General features: G+C 39.8%; 1 pseudogene; it reads right to left on the minus strand.

Annotated features, from left to right (window-relative positions):
- Window positions 1-2,615: 2,615 nt before the first annotated feature.
- Window positions 2,616-23,510, minus strand: part of LOC120534691 — a 59,151-nt pseudogene continuing 38,256 nt past the window's right edge.

A 23,510-nucleotide genomic window follows, 5' to 3' on the forward strand; every position in this document is an offset into this window, starting at 1 on the left:
TTGGAGTACATTAGGTAGGCTTGAAGTCAAATGATCATTGAACTCTACATGAAACTGTTTCAGTCAAACCTACATTACATTCAGTTTTCAGGATGTAAAGTCCAGGGGCCTGATGTATAACGCCTGGTGTAGAATTCACACTAAAACATGGCGTATGGACAAAATTGAAATGCGCGTATACACAAAAAAATACAGATGCATAATACTGTTCCATGCACTTCCCCTTTATAAAATCCATTGAACCTGAAATTTAACGCATGTGCACGCACCTACAGATGTAACTTGTCTGGTGCCATTGCAATAGCAATGTGCCTGCAGATGACCACTCCAATTACATTTGGAAAACTGGACAATGCTGTGAATTGCAATTTGATGTATGCCTGTTCAAGCACTGTGTAAGGAAATCTTGCTGTATATATTTGGATTACAAGCAGATAATATCATCCCATACAGTTTACATGGCTTGACTCAGTGATGTTTGTGAAACTTGTGATCGGTCAGTAAGTTCAAGTTGAACAGCTCCTGTGGCTAAAAACCCAAGAATGGACAGAACTTTCAAATGAACAGGTAGAGCACAATTCCTCAAAATCTACCTTTGTAAAGCCAGCACCGATTCAGCACACAGCTCCAAGAGGACAGCTCTTGGAAATGGAAATTGACTTAGAAGCCAGACATCATCACCTATGAGTACACTTTCTTTTCTAATTCTTCCATTTGCAATGTCTTCTAGCAACACTAAAGCAGTCATGGCAGTTGGAATTGCTATTCCATGCACCATTATATTGTTACAGAATAATTACAATCAAGTGAATTCAATTTGTAAACGATATGCAATTAATTTCATTGTAGTTGATAAATCCCACGTCATGGATGGAAATCTAAAAAACAAAGAGAAACGACACAGAACCAGTAGCACTGCTTTCACACTGGGTGCCACCATTTTGCAAAACTGAGCAGAAAAGTGTGTATGCAAGGTAATAGTCTGCCATGAAAATGTGCATGGATTTACGCCAAGTTTAGCTTTTATACATCTTGACATGAGTGTGAAAATGGGCATACAGAACATTTTTGTGCATATTTACCGTTTATACATGAGGCCCAAGGACTTTACAAGATTAAGTGCAGTAGTTGATGTGCATGCAGTAATTTTCTTGCTTTACATGTATGCTGTGCAGATTATAATTCTTCTTATTAATAATTTTTATTTGATTTTATACACTTTAATTCTGGAGGGGAAATTGTCTTTTCACATGACCTTATTATAGACATCATTTTGTGTCGGGTGTAGGATTTCAAGGCTTTATGGCAAGACATCAACTCAAGAGTTGGTTTGCATCTTGAATTAAAACAAATTAATGAAACTCTGAGGATCTTTTTCATTCATCAGATGTACTCCTTACCAACAGTGTGCCTTAGTGCCTTTCTTGGGGTTTATTTCTCTAGATGTTCTGGGTGTGCTTACTATCAAAACAGGAGTGAACATCACCCAGAAGTCAGGATAGTCTAGTTCTACTTCTTTTTTTCTTACCCCCATACATTTCAGTAAGGGATCAATGTAGCACCATCTTTGTTCCTAATAAGGCTTTTTTTGTAATTCATAATGCTTTATGGTAATATCCATTCTGTAATGTGATCATCTGTGGTACTGGCATTTTTGGCATATTGCTCAGTGCATATTTGTTGTATCTTTGTGTATATACACCTTCTGCCATCAGCACCTCACAGCCAGTAAACAACTGAGTAACTATTTCCATCTTTGTTTGGCAGATTCAACACCTACCTTGTTATGTGCAAGCCGCGGTCTTGTTCAGCCATTGTTAGGCACTTATCTCTTAATTTTAACTTGCTTCATAGAAGACATCCATGAGAAAGCTCTTGGTCTATGTGGGGCTGAAGCAAGAAGGGCTGCATACGTTCCATTTTATATGTGGTCTTTCCAATTGCACTTCCTCATTTGTATTCTTGATTTTGCTGTCTACACAGGTGCACTGCTGCTGTTTGCACATTAGATGAATGCATCTCTGTCATGTCTTTGTTTCTTCTGAATGTTTGGCTGAGCTTAATACTGAAATCCCTGAAGCCTACGAAAAAACTTGTAATCCTGGGCCACCTTAAATTCCTTCGCACCTCCTCATCAGCGTCTTTGTTTTGCAAATGTGTCGATTAGTACAACCAACAAGGATCCTGCTATCGCATCCCCCCAGCAACGCAGCTGAAGTTCTCCCAGCTCAAGTATATTTATCTGGGTGTGAGGTGCCTGGAGTTGGATAGGGTAAATAATATGTTGTTATTTGGAATACATACAATTGATGTGTGTTCCGTGTCTGCAGCAATCTATGTAAATGTAGGATGACAGGACATGCAAGGCAAGAAATGCTGCACACATACCTAAAACAGAAACTTTTTCCATGTTATACTAATAATGACATGAAGTGCATAATGTGTGAAGACTTTAGTCTAAATATTAAATAAACACATACAGTTTTATTCAAGATTATAATTTTATACACCTTCCATTCCTCCCAAATATTTGTAGGTTTCTTCTGGGTTTAGGTCTTTAGTGACACACTCCTCGTGCAGTATGATGTTTATGTTTTGTCTGATTTTTCCATTGATGAAGGTAGCCTCTGTGTTTACTTATCCAGTCTGAATGTCATTTTAATGTCTTATGATTTTTTTTACCAAATGAAGCTGTTCCCCAGTTGCTTGTTGCTGTGGCTGAATATCTTCAAATTATCAACAAACAGAAGGTGTGTGACAGTCTCTGGGGTTGTCTCATTCAGGTTGCTGATATTGACGTAGGTTAAGGGGGAGTAGTTTTATGGTTTGTAGTTTGCTCCAATTTAAAAATTAGGAGTTCCAGTAGTGAGGCACAGTGGTGTCACCTGCGGATGCTGCATTAACATGTTTTTATATTTGGCCGTATCCTGGTGCAGAGTGGTCGGATGTTTGAACCTAAAGTTTGTTATGGCATCAGAGCCTGTTGTCATCTTCCAGTTGGCAGCAGATTTAAGGGTGCTTTCAATGTCCTTGGAAGTTACCTCAGGCCATTCCATTACCTTCATTTATTTGTTTTCAATGTGTTTCTAGATTTATTGGATGGTTAGCCAGTCTGTTCTTTGATTGTGCTCATGGGGATCCTCATATATGTTTCTCCAGAATGTTTCCATTTCTTTTGCCTCTGGTGGTGTACAGTGGCTACTTTTCACTGTGCCCTTGCCGAACATTCTATAAAATTATTCTGGATTGTCCCTGAATAATCTGGTTTGCACCTTTCCCTATCATTTTTGTTGGCATATTCTTTGTTTCTGAGCTCATGTCAATGTAAACCCTTGTGTGTGGTTGAAGAGCACTTTTGTGAAAATCATTTGCCACATTTAGAACTTCCATATGGCTTCTCTCCTGTGTGAATTCTTTGGTGTATTTGAAGATAGCTACGGTAGGTGAATGCTATACCACATTCAGAACAATCATATGGCTTCTCTCCAGTGTGGATTCTAGTGTGTGTCCGAAGAGCACTCTTTTGTGAAAATCGTTTCCCACATTCAGAACACCCATATGGCCTCTCTCCAGTGTGGGTTCTAGTGTGTGCCTGAAGAGTACTCTTTCTTGAAAATCGTTTGCCACATTCAGAACACACATATGGCTTCTCTCCTTTGTGAATTATTTTGTGTATTTGAAGATATTTACTGGAGGTGAATGCTTTGCCACATTTAGAACAACCATATGGCTTCTCTACAGTGTGGGCTTTAGTGTGTCTCTGAAGAGTACTCTTTCGTGAAAATCGTTTGCCACATTCAGAACACCCATATGGCTTCTCTCCTGTATGAATTCTTTTGTGTGTTTGAAAATAGTTTTTGGAGGCGAATGCTTTGCCACATTCAGGACAGCAATATGGCTTCTCTCCAGTGTGATTTCTTGTATGGGTCTGGAGATTTTTCCTGTGTTTGTATTGTTTGCCACATTCAGAACACTGATACAACTTTTGTTGTGTTTGATTCAGTTTAAATTTGCTCTGCAGTTGGTGGAATGTGACCAACTCTGAATTGTGTTTCTGAAGTTGACTGGCAAGTCCACCTGCTAGTGCTAACTTCATCACTGGTACAGAATCATCCTGCACATCTGATCCACATATTAATTTTGGAATGTTTTCATCATCTGCAGTCCGTTGAGCTCTGCAATGAAGAGAATTCTGAACTAATGATGAAAAGTCAAAGCTGCCATTGACTGGTAAAGCTGCAGAAAGAAAACACATAGAAATAAATGATGAGCTTTTAAGAAGTACTGAAAGAGAAAGTTGTTTGGTGTCAAAATTAACCCATCTTATTCTTATTATTCATTCCGGTGTGATTGCAATACAAAAATACAAAATACAATACAAAAGAAAAAAAAAAAAAACACTGAAAACATTGAATCATAAGTAATAAAGAAAATGGAAAAAACTGCTGCAGCTGTTAACTGCCTTTCTTTATTATATTTAAATAAGACTTACATCAAAGCATTGCCAAAAGACATCAATTGTCTGTGAAAAACCTGACCAGGCAGAAGAACAAAGTATTGTATGAAGGGTTTCCTAGCCATTTGAAGCTAATAATTAAAATGTTTAGAATAAATCTCAGCAGAGGTTTCCATTCTCACAATATCCAGCAAAACCCTAGCCATAAGGCTGTTATCACTGCTTCCGGACAGCCCAGAGACTTGTGTTCACGTTTTGTGGGGTATGTGGCCTGTATGTTCTTTCAATGTTCTTTCTACTTATCCTTTTTTTACCTTAAATTCACTCATTTCTAAACTTGAGGTGTTGCTGTTTCAATTTAGAAAGTTCCTAGCCATAAAACAATCCTGGCAGTGGAGAGGGTATCACGATATAGTGAATATTATTTTGATAGGACTGGTGAGCTATGTTGGGCTGAATAGCCTGTTCTTGTCTAGACTGTTCTTTTGTTCTAATGAATTTTTTGGACACACCTGATGTGAGAACCTACTATTATGACTATTATGAAGTCTCACTAGCTATTATCATGAATGGGAAAGACATAAAGAATTAGATGAGTTTATGTGAATGAAAGAAGTCTGCAGACATGGAGGAAACGTGCCTCACCACAATTTATACACCCAAAAGACCCCCCTAATTTACTGTGCAAAATGAAGCCCATCTATTGAGGATTTTGTTCAATTACTCAGACACTTGATGTGGTTATTTTGGAAATGTTACAACATGGTTGTTATGACTGGTAAAGTTTATATCGTGGACTGTGCAAAGCTTCTGTAGTAGGGATGGCTGGGTTCTGCCTAATGTTATGAGCAGTGTTCAATAATTATATAAAGATGATTTAAAGTTAATTTAACATTGGTACAAATCACAATGCTGTTTACTGCACCCTAAAACTAGAACTGTGTCACCATAAAATGGATTAAAATAAATGTCTACCAGTAAGCACCATCCTCGATCATTCTTTTTCTTCCATATCCTAAACAGTGACTGGGCATGTGCTGAAAAGTAATGTTTCATTTGTTTCCATTGTTGCTTATCTCTATTACACTTAGTAATGCCAGGCATGGGTAGAGCAGCATTGGCTTTTTCATAAATGTATGGCTTTACTTTGATAACAATTTTGGGTCATCAGTTAATTTTAGAGTTATTGTCAAGTCCACTCAGTGTAGCTTAATTCCAGTCTTCACATTTGACCAACATGGCTGCCACTGTCCTACTCCAGTGGCACATGTCACACTCCACAACTTATGTAAAATAAAACAGCATTAAATAGAACAGTTAGCAATGAGCAAAGCAGAGGTGTTTCCTTACCCATACAGCTTTACAAAATCAGTGATTACATTTGTTTCATGTGTGATTTTCAAGCCCACTAAAGAGAGTTTTGTTTAGAGAAATGGCAGTCTGACAGATCAGAAACAGTCTTCTGGAGGCAGATGTGGATGTGTCAGAGACAACTACAAGCAGAAGACTTCATGAACAGAAATACAGAGGCCACACTGGAAGATGTAAACCACTAGTTAACCACAAAAAGAGGATGGCCAGATTACAGTTGGTGAAAGGGAATTTAAAGAGCCTGCAGAATTCTGGGAAAACATTTTGTGGACAGAGGAGACATAGATGAACCTGCATCAGAGTGATGGCAACAGCAAAAGTATGGAGACGAGAAAGAACTGCCAAAGATCCAAAGCGGACCACATTATCTGTTAAACATTGCGATGGGGTGTTATGGCTTGGGCAGGTATGGCTGTCACAGGTCCTGGCACACATCTCTTCATTGATGATGGAACTGCTGCTGCCAGTGGCACAATGAATTCTGAGGTGTGTAGAAACATATGACCTGCTCAAGTTCTAATAAATGCCTCCAAACTCATTGGACTGCACTTCATGCTACAACAAGATAATGATCCGAGCATATTGCAATGGCAACTCAGGAGTTTGTCAAAGCTAAACAAAATGGAAATTTCTTCAATGGCCAAGAAAGTCACCTGATTTCAGTCCAATTAAGAAGGCCTTCCATATGCCAAAGAGACAATTTAAGCGGACAAACCCCCTAAGCAAGCAGGACCTGAATATAGCAACATTAGAAACTTGGGAGAACATCACCACAGAAAATCCTCAGCCTCTGTTGATGTCTATGAATCATAGACTTCTAGCAGTTCATTGCATCCATCCATCCAACCATTTTCTAACCCGCTGAATCCGAATACAGGGTCACGGGGGTCTGCTGGAGCCAATCCCAGCCAACACAGGGCACAAGGCAGGAACAAATCCTGGGCAGGGTGCCAACCCACCGCAGGCAGTTCATTGCATGCGAGGGATATGTGACAAAGTCCAAAATACGACAACAGCTTTAATAGACCCGATATTGTTGTTTTCCAAACATTATGATGCAGAGAAATGGGGGGACCTTGTAGAAAAAGTATTGTAAGCATTAATTTATGCAAATCTTCTAAAATGAAAATGTGCACTTTAATCATATCTGAAATTGTTTGATTACTGATTTTAAACTTTGGAGCAGAAGGTGAAATCAAAGACAATTGTGTCTTTTCCCAAAGATTTTGGAGGGCTCTGTATACACTTTATTAAAGGTACACTGTCCTCTGGCGACTTTAGAAAAGTAGAACAATCTTGACGAGAACAGACTACTCAGCCCAATGAAGCATGCCAGTCCTAACCCCTTAATTCTTATAAAATAACATCAAGTCGAGTTTTGAAGGTCTATGAAATCCTACTGGCTACCACACTACTTGGTCACTTTGTCCAAGTGACTGTGGTTCTCTGTGTGAAGAAAACCTTCCTGATGTTTGTGCAGAATTGACCCTTAAGAAGTTTCCAGCTGTGTTCTCATGTTATTGTTCTCTCCAACGTGTTATTGCAGGTCCTACTTTTAAGAGAAACTTAGCAGGAAAAGTAATGTAAAATCTAAAGTCCTTAATGACTCTACAGATCATATTTGCTGTCCTGACAAGGTGCTTGTGATGGAAGCTTTTAATCTGACTCAGTCTGTTTTTAGTAGAACGCATGAACGTTGCCACACGTTGGATCTGGTTTTATCATATGGCTTTAATATCAGTGACTTGCAAATATGTGCACCCTGTATTTCTGACCATATGCCTACTGTATTTAGTGCTAACATCCTGGGTTCTGCTGGAAAGTGTCGTCCTCCACCCTGTTACTCACAAGTTAGCAATAATTTCACTTTAACCCAGTTTGGAGAACTTCCATAATGACCGCACAAAATACATTTAAAAATTCTACTGTGGATGAGTTGGTGAACATTTTTAATTCCTCTTGTTAAACAATCCTGGATTTAGTGGTCCCTTTAAGCATGGGTAATCCAGAGCCAAGTTTCAACCATGGCTCAATAAAACCAGTAGAGCGCTCAGACAAGACTTTAGAAGGGCGGAAAGAAAGTATAAGAAAGATAAATTAAAATATTCTATAGATATTTTCCAAGAGGATGTTAAGTCCGCTAGAGAAAGAATTTTTTGACTTTGACATGGATTTGACTAGGGTGGCCCCGAAGGGCAAGCAAACAAAAAATGTAAAGATGTGAAGCACACAATTAAATGTGGCTAGCACAATTAAACAAGGTGACACAGAAATTCAAACTAGGAGATGTGCAAAATTAAATGTGGTATGAGATGACGCACTCACAATCATAGGGGTGACAACAAGTAAAAGTGTATGGAAAGGTTAGAAATGGATGTCCGCCTGTTGATGTACATCATCGTGTGCGTACACCGGAAACTATGATCACCACCAATTTAATTAAATACAGATTGCTATATTAACTTTCCCTCTCTCAGCTCACCACTTAACTGGAAACTTCCTCTGTGGACTGACAGGCAAACCTTGCCAACAATCAGTGTTGTCCTTTTGTTTTGCTAAAGAACCTACCCTTTCCGCACTCTTTTACTTGTCGTCACCCCTATGATTGTGAGTGCGTCATCTCATACCACATTTAATTTTGCACATCTCCTAGTTTGAATTTCTGTGTCACCTTGTTTAATTGTGCTAGCAACATTTAATTATGTGCTTCACATCTTTACATTTTTTGTTTGCTTGCCCTTCGGGGCCACCCTAGTCAAAACCAATTCCAAGTCTACACCTTTGACAAACGTGCCTGAAAGTGATAAAGGTAAGATATCCTTACTTCCTTCTTGAGCATAGGTCCTTCTTTTCTGTAAATTATAAATAGTTCTGTTACTTCAGGACAAATACCAGCATTTTTTTTAAAACATGCAGTTTTGCAGCCTCTCTGCAAAAAAGCTGGTCTTGACTCTACTGATTCGAGTAACTATAGGCCAATTTTGAAACTTCCATTCCTTTCCAAAATACTGGAAAAAGCTGTTTTTCAGCAACTGTGGCTTTTTATTTTAAATGAAAATAATATTTGATATTTTCGATCTGGTTTCTGAGCAAATCATAGTACAGAGTCTGCATATAATAAAGTAACAAATGACCTGTGGCTGTCAGTAGATTCTTAAAAGACTGCAGTATTAATGTTGTTAGATCTCAGTGCTACTTCTGACTCTGTAGATCACCACATTCGTCTAGACTGCCTGGAAAACTGGGCCAACATTTCAGTCTCTGCTCTCAAATGGTTCACTTCTTTTTTGGGAAATGAGAACTTTCTCAGTTTCTTTGAATGGATCATCATCTGACACTGGCCCCCTCTTGTATGGGGTACCACAAGGGTCAGTGCTTAGCTGTATTTTATTTTCATTGTGTATGTTACCCCTAAGCCACATTGTAATAAAGCATGAAAGTAGTATTTCCGTATGAGATCTGGCAGCTGGAATGCAGTGAAATGCCCACTCGACTACCTAAATAACATTAAGCAATGGATGGCTGGTAGTTTTTTAAAAATGAATGACAGCAAGGTGGAAAGTTTAATTTTTGGATCTACGAGTCTTGTTAACAATCTGTGATCTAGGGTCACATTCCCATTATGTTAAACTCTATGTGAAAGATTTTGGCATCGTGTTTAATGCAGACATTAAATTTGATAAGCAAATAAAGTTGTTAATGGCTCTTTTAATCAACTGAGAAAGGCACATTTTTAAAGAGATTTTGAGACATTAATCCATGCTTCTATTTGTTCTCATCTGTGAAATTTAGAGTCAACTTTAAAATTGAAAAGTTTTGCACAGTTTAGCTCCAAATTACCTCATTGACCTCATACACCCGACTGTGCTCATGGAGCTCGGAGGTCAGCCAATAAGCTGCTGCTGCTTTCTGTGCCAAGCAGTCATTTGAGGTGTAAAGGTGGAGCAGTCTTCCTCGCTATGTTCGATCAACCCTCACCACTGAGCACTTCAAAGCCAGGCTAAAAACTCATTTGTGTACTCAGGATTTTTAGGTGTCTTAGAAATGTGTTTACATTACCCATTTCTTGTTGTATGTTTTTTTTTTTTTAATAAATTTATTCATTTTATTTTAAAGTTGGAAAGTAGTTTGCTCAACCACTGGTTGTTCTATGCCTTATAAATGCATAAACTAAACTAATAATAATACATTTTATTTATGTAACTCCTGCATCAAGGCAGATGGCACCATGCAGAGCTTCTCATCTCACGCAGCTTCATAAAACCAGTAGCCACAAAAAAGCTTGAGGGTTTCATGAAAGTGAAGTTACATTTCAGCTTTCAATGTTGATCAAACAAATATGCAGGAGGGTTGACAAATGAGACAAAAATGAAGTTGAGCACTCACAACAATATACTACATGTAGGTTTGCAATTTGTGTGTGTATTTCTTTTTTGGTTTCCTCGAATTGTAATCTGCATCTCGCATGGCGCTTCGAATATTTAAAAGCCTGTACAGCAGCTGTCTTTGTCATCTACACTTTGTCTTTTATTTCCAGCCCCGGGTGTGGTAAAATCTCTTGGCACAAAGTCTCATCTTGTGGGACGTAAGTTCTTGATATTTTTTAGTTTATAATTTAAAAACGAAATACGAATCTGAAAATCTAACAAGATCACATTAACGTTTGATAAATTCTGAAAAGAATGATACTAAACATTTAATATATAGGTTTTAAAATAAGCCCAATTTTTAAGCGTGCCAAAAAAAGGTGACAAAAACGTTACATAGAATCATTGCACTTTTAGGCTTAGGATTTTACATATAGTGAGGAGATTTGAACTCTGCATTAAATGAAGAACTTATGAGTCAAGGACACGTATGAAGGAGCTGCTGGAGTTCTGCAAGTCAGGAGCTCCTCTGAAAAGCCAATTGGATTGCATGTTTATGTCACTTTATTAACAAAGTGGCAACTCCAACAAGGGTCTGGCTTTGACCATGAGCACTACGTGACACGTCCAATAAAAAGGCACACCCACTAAACTACTTGGTAGTCATCGTTACTTCTCTTGAGTAAGACACACCCTGACCTTAACTAGAGTGTAAGTAGGTTTCATGTTGAAGCTGGCAAGCTGAGAAAGACGTAAATGACTGGATGAGCCACGTATCATGACTGACAAGTAATGCAAAGGCGGCTCAACATTACTGAATGTGAGTAATTTTATTGGCTCATCAATAGCACAGAGTTATGGAGGTCTACAGTTGGACTCTTGTGTAGCAGTTGCTTAAATGAAGCAGGTGAACAGCAGGCTTCAAACAAGAGTGACACTTGGAAACACAGCAGCCTTCACAAAAAATGGCCTTCTCTATACAAACACAGTTACAAATTCAAAGAGAAGATTGAGGGGGATGTCATGAAGTGTCCTGTGGAGTTACACGGTTATAGATAGATAGATAGATAGATAGATAGATAGATAGATAGATAGATACTTTATTAATCCCAAGGGGAAATTCACATAATCCAGCAGCAGTATACTGATACAAAGAAACAATATTAAATTAAATAATAATAAAAATTAAAAAAGCAGACAATAACTTTGTATAATGTTTGAATTTACTCCCCCGGGTGGAATTGAAGAGTCGCATGGTGTGGGGGAGGAACGATTTCCTCAGTCTGTCAGTGGAACAGGACAGTGACAAAAGTCTGTCACTGAAGCTGCTCCTCTGCCTGGAGATGACACTGTTAAGTGGATGCAGTGGATTCTTCATGATTGACAGGAGTTTGCTTAGCGCCCGTCGCTCTGCCACAGATGTTAAACTGTCCAACTTTAATCCTACAATAGAGCCTGCCTTCTTAACAAGTTTGTCCAGGCGTGAGGCGTCTTTCATCTTTATGCTGCCACCCCAGCACACCACCGCGTAGAAGAGGGCACTCGCCACAACCGTCTGGTAGAACATCTGCAGCATCTTACTGCAGATGGTGAAGGATGCCAACCTTCTCAGAAAGTATATTCTGCTCTGAGCTTTCTTACATAGAGCATCAGTATTGGCAGTCCAGTCCAATTTGTCATCCAGCTGCACTCCCAGATATTTATAGGTATGTATTATGTATTATGTAGTAGGTATTTATTAGTACTAGGGTGTTGTACTCTGTTAGCCAATATGGATGCAATGAGAATTTAAGCAAAATTATACCTTTTACTGGCTACCTAAGAAGATTACAGTATGCAAGCTTCCGAGGCAACTCAGTGGCCGAGCTGCCTCAAAAGCTTGCATATTGTAAACTGTTTAGATAGCCAATAAAAATAGCATTACATCAGCAATATATTCAATGATATAATGAAATCTCAAGAAAGAAACCTAAACTATGATGTAGGCTTTACTATACTCACCATATTTAATACACTCACCGACATCTCAACACTGCGTAAAATGACATTGTAAAGACAAACCATCAAAAGAAAGGTCTTCTATGGTAAACTCAATAGACAAGGACTTGCTCAAAGTCATGGCTGAGAACTTTTGTGGCAGATACGAGTGCAGGACAAAGTTGCCCAATATTACTGAGCAGGCTGGCAACTCTAATTCAAAAAGCTCCGAAGCTCCTTGTCAGCGGTCTGCAGTTAAAGGGCCTGCAGTGCAGCTCTGCGTATTTGGTGGCTGTTTTTTTGTTCTTAAATCATGTAAAATTGTTTTTCTGTTATAATAGTTTGTAAGTAATTATTTCTATAAGATGTTTTTTTTTTTTTACTTTTAATTGTTATCGCCTTTGTAATCCAATGGGATACTTACGCTCTACCTGCGCAGGAAACCCCAGGTGTTTAGCCAGAGCTGTTCATTTACAGCCAGGACGCGCTTCTTACACGGAGACCAGTTACTCTCCGTGTACTACTGATATACCGGACGAATTAAAAGCTTTGAAACTCAGAAGGTGAGGAAAGAGAGATGGGCTTTGAGTATGTCTGAGACGGAGAGGTTTTAAGAGCCCACTGCCAACTATCATCATGACCAATGCACAGTCCTTAAGGAATAAACTTGACGAGCTGAGAGCATCTGTGCGATACCTCCATGAGTACTGAGAAAGCTGTCTGATGTGCGTTACCGAGACCTGGTTTGAAAAGACCGACTCAGCTAGCTGTTGAAGTGGATGGATTTGATTGTGTATGGCAAGATAGAAATCCAGCTTCTGGTAAGCAGATGGGTGGTGGGATCTGCCTTTACATTAACAAAAGGTGGTGAAAGACTATCACTGTCGGACTTTGCCCATATTATTTACCAGGAGAGTTTAATCAATTATTTGTGACAGTAGTTTACATACTGCCACATGCTGATGTGGGAACTGCAGCTGAAAGGATTCATGAAACTGTTCAGAAACTAGAAATCAAATCACTTGGCTCTTTCAAACTTGTGATGGGTGATTTTAATTTATGCAATCTGGAATCAGTATTACCACGTTACCATCATTATGTGCATATTAATACTAGAGGGGACAGAACACTAGACAAGAGTAATGGAAACGTTCCCAGTGCCTACATATAGCATCATAGAACAGCCCTGGGTGTGTCTGATCACGTCGTTGATCACCTTCTGCCAAAGTACAAATAGAAACTGAAACAAACAAAGAAAAAAAAAAAATAACAGCCATATGAAAAACACAAAACTGGTGCAAGGACAGAATAGTGGAACTGCAGGAATGCGTCTCCTGTACTGACTGGGATATGCTGACTGTAACGCTAATACAGTATAGTACAGACAGATACTGGGGCAAGATTCTCAATAAGTTTTAGGTATGAACCGCAATGATAAAATACAGTTAGGTCCATAAATATTTGGACAGAGTCAACTTTTTTCTAATTTTGGTTCTGTACATTACCACAATGAATTTTAAATGAAACAACTCAGATGCAGTTGAAGTGCAGACTTTCAGCTTTAATTCAGTGGGTTGAACAAAACGATTGCATAAAAATGTGAGGCAACTAAAGCATTTTTTTAACACAATCCCTTCATTTCAGGGGCTCAAAAGTAACCGGACAAATTAAATAACTGGAAATAAAATGTTCATTTCTAATACTTGTTTAAAAACCCTTTGCTGGCAATGACAGCCTGAAGTCTTGAACTCATGGACATCACCAGATGCTGGGTTTCCTCCTTTTTAATGCTCTGCCAGGCCTTTATTGTAGCCGCTTTCAGTTGCTGTTTGTTTGGTGGGCCTTTCTGTCTGAAGTTTAGTCTTCAACAAGTGAAATGCCTGCTCAGTTGGGTTAAGATCAGGTGACTGACTTGGCCATTCAAGAATTTTCCACTTCTTTGCTTTAATAAACTCCTGGGTTGCCTTGGCTGTATGTTTTGGGTCATTGTCCATCTGTATCATGAAACGCCGCCCAATCAATTTGACTGCACTTAGCTGGATTTGAGCAGACAGTATGTCTCTGAACACCTCAGAATTCATTCGCTGCTTCTGTCCTGTGTCACATCATCAATAAACACTAGTGTCCCAGTGCCACTGGCAGCCATGCACGCCCAAGCCATCACACTGCCTCCACCGTGTTTTACAGATGATGTGGTATGCTTTGGATAATGAGCTGTTCCACGCCTTCTCCATACTTTTTCTTGCCATCATTCTGGTAGAGGTTGATCTTGGTCTCATCTGTCCAAAGAATGTTTTTCCAGAACTATGCTGGCTTTTTTAGATGTTCTTTAGCAAAGTCCAATCTAGCCTTTCTATTCTTGAGGCTTATGAGTGGCTTGCACCTTGCAGTGCACCCTCTGTATTTACTTTCATGCAGTCTTCTTTATGGTAGACTTGGATATCGATACGCCGACCCCCTGGAGAGTGTTGTTCACTTGGTTGGCTGTTGTGAAGGGGTTTCTCTTCACCATGGAAATGATTCTGCAATCATCCACCACTGTTGTCTTCCGTGGACGTCCAGGTCTTTTTGTGTTGCTGAGTTCACCAGTGCTTTCTTTCTCAGGATGTACCAAACTGCAGATTTTGCCACTCGTAATATTGTAGCAATTTCTCAGATGGGTTGTTTCTGTTTTCGCAGCTTAAGGATGGCTTCTTTCACCTGCATGGAGAGCTCCTTTGACCGCATGTTGTCTGTTCACAGCAAAATCTTCCACATGCAAGCACCACACCTCAAATCAACTCCAGGCCTTTTATCTGCTTAATTGATAATGACATAACAACGGACTTGAACACACCTGCCCATGAAATAGCCTTTGAGTCAATTGTCCAATTACTTTTGAGCCCCTGAAATGAAGGGATTGTGTTAAAAAATGCTTTAGTTGCCTCACATTTTTATGCAATCGTTTTGTTCAACCCACTGAATTAAAGCTGAAAGTCTGCACTTCAACTGCATGAGTTGGTTCATTAAAAATTCATTGTGGTAATGTACAGAACCAAAATTAGAAAAAAGTTGTCTCTGTCCAAATATTTATGGACCTAACTGTATGCCAGCGAGTTTACAATGGGGAAAACAATTATTTTAACAAGGTTTTTGGATTTACCATCAGGTTGTTTCTTTCGTTTTTTTTATTCAGATGTTCAGCTATTTGTTTCAGGTGCACGCCTCATGTGTAATATTTTACATTTACCAACTCGTGTTTTAAAGGTGGCGGCGAAGCTAAACGTAGTCTCGGGTGTCTGGAAGGGTGAAAGACAGCTATAGGTGGAGTCAATATTGGATTGATAGTGTAGGTGTACCGTAATGTTTCCGTGTGTATTTTAGTAACCTTAAGGTTAGGCATAAATATTGTTTTGTTGTTTAGTTATTTAGTGTTTTATTATGTGTATTTTGTTGTCGGATATTTTGATTTTTACTTGAAGTGTATGGTTTCCCCGGTAGTCCTGAAATGGTATCTGCTTATGTCTAGGCAAGCCGACCCTGGGAATTGAGAAGTCTTTACAAGTACAGTTGTGGCTGCAAGAGGGAAATGATCGTTCGGAGAGATTTGAGGAGAAGGGTTAGGTAGTGCGAGGTATGCCAGACTAAGAGGTGCCGGTGGCTGAGCTGCTGGTTGATGTTAAGGAGTGGGTTAGGCTCCTGAGGACCAAAAACTGCTCCTGAGATTTTTTTTTTTGAGGAGTTGTATTAATGACCTGGCCGGAAACAGTTTTGTTTTATTGTAATGCTGTTGATGCCCTTACATTGACTAAAAGTGACTATATATTGTGGAACGAGCCCCGGGCACAGACAGGCAGACATGGTATTATGCACCACCACACATTTATTTACAAACTATTTACAAAAGTCACACAAACCCCAAGACTTCCCCAAAGTCCAGGCCTTTCACACACTGTGCCTCTTCTTCAGGCCGCCTCCACTCTCTCTTCTCCTGCTTCATCCACTCCTCACCCGACTCCAGCCTTGAATGAAGGGAGGTGGCCCCTTTTATCCACACCCGGATGTGCTCCAGATGTGTCCTGGCAATCTCCCACCGACACGCCGCAGTGTGGCGGAAGTGACGGCTGTATCCCCGGAAGCACTCCAGGTGTCCCTGCTCCTCTTCCCCCAAGCACTTCCGGGTGTGGCGGAAGTGCTGAGGTAAAGGGCTCCAAAGGCATGGGGGCGCCCCCTGGTGGTGACCTCGGGCCCCTACAGGGTTGAGCTTGAGGTCCAGGGCTCCAAAGGAACCAGGGTGGTCGCCCCCACGTGGTCTGGGGAGGACGTAAGCCCTTTTCTGGTCTTCCTGGGCATCCCAGCCAGGTCGCTATGCCAGTCACCTCTGACAATATACTGTATATATATATTTTAGGGTAAGAGCCTCTGTGGTTTTACAATTTCAGTTTTTCGTCTTCACATTGTTCATAATTAGATTTGTTTTGTCACAGGACTATATATATTAAGATTTTGTGCATCCTTTTACATCAGTAACTGTTTTTTGTTCCTCTGTCATGAAATGAATTTTTTTTTTTTTGGAACATCTGCCTCTCTTATTACCCCCTCAGTCCTGGTCGGTCCCAAACTACTAGCAGGCCATCTGCTTTAGTAGATGGCTTGTGACACTGACATTCTCACAGTCACTTAATGAGGCCACTTAAACTGTAAGTGAATACATTAAATTTTGTGAATCAATGATCATTAAGGAAAAAACTGTCAAGGTGTACCCCAACAGCAAGCCATGGATCACTAAAGAGGTTAAAGCACTACTATTAGAAAAACAACATACTCATCAAGAAAATAAAATAGAAGAAAATGAACTTTACAGCAAAGGATTAGCAGGTTAATCAAACAAAATAAAAAGATGTACGGAGGAAAAAAAAAATCAAGAGGTGCTTTAATGATACAGCCATATGAAAAAGTTTGGGAACCCCTCTCAGCCTACATAATAATTGACTCTACTTTCAACAAAAAGATAACAGTGATATGTCTTTCATTCCTAGGAACATCTGAGTACTGCGGTGTTTTCCGAACAAACATTTGTAGTGAAGCAGTATTTAGTTGTAGGAAATTAAATCAAATGTGAAAAACTGGCTGTGCAAAAATGTGGGTACCTTTGTAATTTTCCTGATTTGAATGCATGTAACTGCTCAGTTCTTTTTATTCAGACAAGCTAGATGCATTTTGGAACAAAGTGCTTTGGACTGATGAGACAAAAATTTAGTCATTTGATCATAACAAAAAGTGCGGAAGAAGAATACCGCATTCCAAGAAAAACACCTGCGACCTACTATCAAATATGGTGGAGGTTCCATCATGCTGTGGGGCTGTGTGGGGCCCTTGTTAAAGTCGAGGGTTGGATGAACCCAACAGATTCTTCAAGATAATGTTCAAGCATCAGTCACAAAGTTGAAGTTACACTGGGGTTGGATATTCCAACAAGACAATGACCCAAAACACAGTTTGAAATCTACAAAGGCATTCATGCAGAAGGAGAAGTACAATGTTCTGGAATGGCCGTCACAGTCCCCTGACTTTAATATCATTGAGAATCTATAGGATGATTTGAAGCAGGCTCTCCATGCTTGGCAGCCATCAAATTGAACTGAACTGGAGAGATTTTGTATGAAGAATGGTCAGAAATAACTCCATCCAGAATCCAGACACTCAGCAAAGGCTATAGGAAACTAGAGGCTGTTATATTTGCAAAAGGAGGCTAAACTAAGTATTGATGTAATGTCTCTGTTGGGGTGCCCAAATTTATGCACCGGTCTAATTTTGTTATGATGTATATTGCATATTTTCTGTTAATCCAATAAACTTAATGTCACTGCTGAAATGCTTCTGTTTCCATAAGACATGTCGTATATTAAAAAGAGGTTGCTACTTTGAATGCTCAGCCAATGATCAACAAAAATCCGAAGAATTAAGAGGGGATCCCAAACATTTTCATATGACTGTAACAATCCAAAGCTGGTTTGGAGAGGCCTACAGACAATCACATGTCTGGGTTCTAAAAAAAGGCTGTAAGCTTTCCAGTTGACAAAGACCAGAAGCTTTTTGCAGATGAACATAATACATTTTTTACCAGATTTGCAACAAGCGATTTCAACACCCAAAATGCAGAAGTAAAGGAGATGCTTTATAAAAACACCAGGAATTCTACTGTGATAGGGTTCAGTTTATCTGAATTAAGAGAAAGGCTTGCGGTGGGCTAAAACAAACAGGGCAGTGGGGTCATATGGTAAATCAGGTCAGTTCTTAAAGTCCTGCTTTAAGCAGCTCTCTCCAGTTTTTCATTTAATTTTTAATGGGTCTCTGACCTGTGGCATTGTACCTAGGCTGTGGAAACAATCAGTCATTAGCCCAGTTTGTAAGGTTTTCAGGCCAAGCTGTCTGAATGACTACAGACCAGTGGCACTCACCTCTATTCCAATGAAATGCTTCAAACATCTGGTGAAAAACATTTAAATGACAGAGACCAAGGGCCTCATGCATAACGTTGTGCGTAGAATTCGCACTATAACATGACGTAAGCACAAAAGCAAAAATGTGCTTATGCACAGAAAAATCTAGATGCAGGAATCTGTGCATACTCCAACTTCCACGTTCCTTCACTATATAAATCCCGGTCAGCGTGAAAAGTAACGCACGTGCACACACCTGCTGTCCCGCCCCAACTCCTCCCAGAATTACGCCTCTTTGAATATGCAAATCAATATAAATCACCCTTAAGCTCAGCCTTCTGTGAAAAGACAATGGGAAAAGCACGGGGGAAAATATAAGAATTTCAGCGAATACCAAGTGGAGGCAAAGGAAAAACATACTATTTGTTGGTTTAAACAGTGGTATAAACAACAAAAGGAAACTGATCGAGTGACATAGCGTGTTGGAGAACCTTGAAAGCTCAAGTTCACAAAGTCGCACAGTGCCGGAAATACAAAAGAAGTCACATATCAAAGTCGCTGTGAAAAGGCAAGTTGTAGCCCACTGTCTGAGTGTCATATGAAAGCTTATTAGGTTACAGACAAAAAAATAGGCAAACGGTAGGGAAAAAAGCATGAAATGTCAACTTTAATCTTGAAATTTCCACTTTAATCACATAAGGCTGAAGCAAGCAGGGCTGCATATGTTCCATTTTATATGTGGTCTTTCCAATTACACTTCCTCATTTGTATTCTTGATTTTGCTGTCTACAGAGGTGCACTCCTGCTGTTTGTACATTAGATGGCCAAATCTCTGTCATGTCTTTATTTCTTCTGAACATTTGGCTGAGCTTAACACTAGAATCCCTGAAGCCTATGAAAAAACTCTTAATCCTGGGCCACCTTAAATTCCTTCGCACATCCTCATCAGCGTCTTTGTTTTGCAAATGTGTCGATTAGCACAAGCAACAAGGATCCTGCTATCGCATCCCCCCAGCAACGCAGCTGAAGTTCTCCCAGGTCACATCTCTTTATCTAGGTGTGAGGTGCCTGGAGTTGGATAGGGTAAATAATATATCATTATTTGGAATACATACAATTGATGTGTGTTCCGTATCTGCAGCAATCTATGTAAATGTAGGATGACAGGACATGCAAGGCAAGAAATGCTGCACCCATACCTAAAACAGAAACGTTTTCATGTTATACTAATAATGACATGAAGTGCATAATGGGTGAAGACTTTAGTCCAAATATCAAATAAACACGTACAGTTTTATTCAAGAATATACGTTTCTACACCTTCCATTCCTCCCAAATATTTGTAGGCTGCTTCTGGGTTCAGATCTTTAGTGACACACTCCTCGTGTAGTACGATGTTTATGTTTTGTCTGATTTTTCCATTGATGAAGGTGGCCTCTGTGTTTACTTATCCAGTCTGAATGTCATTTTAATGTCTTATGATTTTTTTTTTATACCAAATGAAGCTGTTCCCGTAATTGCCTGTTGCTGTGGCTGAATATCTTCAAATTATCAACAAACAGAAGGCGTGTAACAGTCTCTGGGTTTGGCTCATTCAGGGTGCTGATATTGACGTAGGTTAAGGGGGAGTAGGTTCATGGTTTGTAGTTTGGTTCAATTTTGAAATTAGGAGTTCCAGTAGTGAGGCACTGTGGTGTCACCTGTGGATGCTGCATTAACATGTTTTTATATTTGGCCGTATCCTGGTGCAGAGTGGTCAGATGTTTGAACCTAAAGTTTGTTATGGCATCAGAGCCTATTGTCATCTTCCAGTTTGCAGCAGATTTAAGGATGCTTTCAATGTCCTTAAAAGTTACCTCAGGCCATTCCATTCTCTTCATTTATTTGTTTTCAAGGTGTTTCTGGTTAGCCAGTCTGTTCTTTGATTGTGCTCTTGGGGATCCTCAAATATGTTTTTCCAGAATGTTTCCATTTCTTTTTTCTCTGGTGGTGTACAGTGGTTACTTTCACTGTTCCCTTGCCTAACATTCTATAAAATTATTCTGGATTGTCCTTGAATAATCTGGTTTGCACCTTTCCCTATCATTTTTGTTGGTATATTCTTAGTTTCTGAGCTCATGCCAGTGTAAAACCTTATGTGGGTTTGAAGAGATTCTCTCTTGTGTGAATTCTTACGTGTATTTGAAGATATTTACTGGTGATGAATGCTTTGCCACATTCAGAACAACCATATGGCTTCTCACCAGTGTGGGTTCTAGTGTGTTTCTGAAGAGTACTCTTTTGTGAAAACCGTTTTCCACATTCAGAACACCCATATGGCTTCTCTCCTGTGTGAATTCTTTTGTGTATTTGAAGATAATTACTGGAGGTAAATGCTTTGCCACATTCATAACAGCAATATGGCTTCTCTCCAGTGTGAATTCTTTGGTGTATTTGAAGATATTTACTGGAGCAGAATGCTTTGCCACATTCAGAACAGCAATATCGCTTCTCTCCAGTGTGATTTCTTGTATGGATCTGGAGATTTCTCATGCATCTGTATTGTTTGCCACCTTCAGAACAATGATACTTTTGTCGTATTTGATTCAGTTTACCATCTCTATATTTAAATTTGCTCTGCTGTTGGTGAACTGTGACCGACTCTGAATTGTGCTTCTGAAGTTGACTGGCAAGTGCTCCTGCTAGTGCTAACTTCATCACTGGTACAGAATCATCCTGCACATCTGATTCACATATTAATTTTGGAATGTTTTCATCACCTGCAGTCCGTTGAGCTCTGCAATGAAGAGAATTCTGAACTAATGATGAAAAGTCAAAGCTGCCATTGACTGGTAAAGCTGCAGAAAGAAAACACATGGAAATAAATGATGAGCTTTTAAGAAGTACTGAAAGAGAAAGTTGTTTGGTGTCAAAATTAACCCATCTTCATATTATTCATTCTGATGTGAATGCAATACTAGGTACAAAAAAAAACCAAAAAAAAAAAACCACTGAGAACATTGAGTCATAAGTAATAAAGAAAATGGAAAAAACTGTTGCAGCTGTTAACTGCCTTTCTTTATTATATTTAAATAAGAAATACATCAAAAGTATTACCAAATTACTTCAATTGTTTGTGAAAAACATGACCAGGAAGAAGAACAAAGTAATATGTGAAGGGTTTCCTAGCCATTATTAATTAGTGCATGAACCCTGTGCCTCAGCACCAATCACCCCTTTATGTCCTGGCCGCACAACAATGCCTTTTCAGTCTTCAGACTGCCTCCACTCCTCTCCTCCGAGCTCCGTCCACTTCCACCCGACTCTCGCCATCGAATGGAGAGAGGCGGCCCCTTTTATGCACCCCTGGATGGGCTCCAGGTGCTTCCTGAGGAGCCTCCGCCGACACACCCTCGTGTGGCAGAAGCACCAGCTGTGTAGCCGGCAGCCCTCCAGGTGTCCCTGCTCTACTTTTCCGCTAAGCACTTCCTGGTGTGGCAGAAGTGCTGAGGTCCAGGGCTCCCAAGGCATTGGGGCGCGCCCTTGCGGTGACCACGGACCCCCTACAGGGTTGGGCTTCCAAGTCCTCTACCTGTGGCCCCCAACACAACCAGGGCGGTCGCCCCCTTGTGGTCTGGAGGAGGCACAAGCCTTCCTCTAGTCCTCCTTGGCGTCCCGGCTGGGTACCACCCCCAGCCGCGTGCCACATTGTCTAGACTGTTCTTTTGTTCTAATAATTTTTTTGGGGACACACCTGATGTGAGAACCTACATGTCTCACTAGCTATTATCTTGAATGGGAAAGACATGAGGAATTAGAGTTTATGTGAATGAAAGAAGTCTGCAGACATGGAGGAAAAGTGCCTCACCACAATTTACATGCCCAAAACACCCCCCTATTTTACTGTGCAGGATGACGCCCATCTATTGAGAAATTTGTTCAATTACTCAGACACTTGGTGTGGTTATTTTGGAAATGTTACAACATGCTTGAAATTTATATCGTGGACTGTGCAAAGCTTCTGTAGTAGGGATGGCTGGGTTCTGCCAAATGTTATGAGCAGTATTTAATAATTATATAAAGATGAATTAAAGTTAATTTAACATTGGTACAAATCACAATGCTGTTTACTGCACCCTAAAACTAGAACTGTGTTACCATAGAATGGATTAAAATAAATGTCTACCAGTAAGCACCATCCTCAATCATTCTTTTTCTTCCATATCCTAAACAGTGACTGGGCATGCGCTGAAAAGTAATGTTTCATTTGTTTCCATTGTTGCTTATCTCTATTACACTTAGTAATGCCAGGCATGGGTAGAGCAGCATTGGCTTTTTCACAAATGTATGGCTTTACTTTGATAACAATTTTGGGTCATCAGTTAATTTTAGAGTTATTGTCAAGTCCACTCAGTGCAGCCTAATTCCAGTCTTCACATTTGACCAACATGGCTGCCACTGTCCTACTCCAGTGGCACATGTCACACTCCACAACTTATGTAAAATAAAACAGCATTAAATAGAACAGTTAGCAATGAGCAAAGCAGAGGTGTTTCCTTACCCATACAGCTTTACAAAATCAGTGATTACATTTGTTTCATGTGTGATTTTCAAGCTCACTAAAGAGAGTTTTGTTTAGAGAAATGGCAGTCTGACAGATCAGAAACAATCTTCAGGAGGAAGATGTGGATGTGTCAGAGACAACTACAAGCAGAAGACTTCATGAACAGAAATACAGAGGCCACACTGGAAGATGTAAACCACTAGTTAACCACAAAAACAGGATGGCCAGATTACAGTTGGTGAAAGGGAATTCAAAGAGCCTGCAGAATTGTGGGAAAATATTTTGTGGACATAGATGAACCTGCATCAGAGTGATGGCAACAGCAAAAGTATGGAGATGAGAAAGAACTGCCAAAGATCCAAAGCGGACCACAT

Source organism: Polypterus senegalus, chromosome 8, assembly GCF_016835505.1.
Source record: "Polypterus senegalus isolate Bchr_013 chromosome 8, ASM1683550v1, whole genome shotgun sequence".
Classification (NCBI taxonomy): Eukaryota; Metazoa; Chordata; class Cladistia; order Polypteriformes; family Polypteridae; genus Polypterus; species Polypterus senegalus.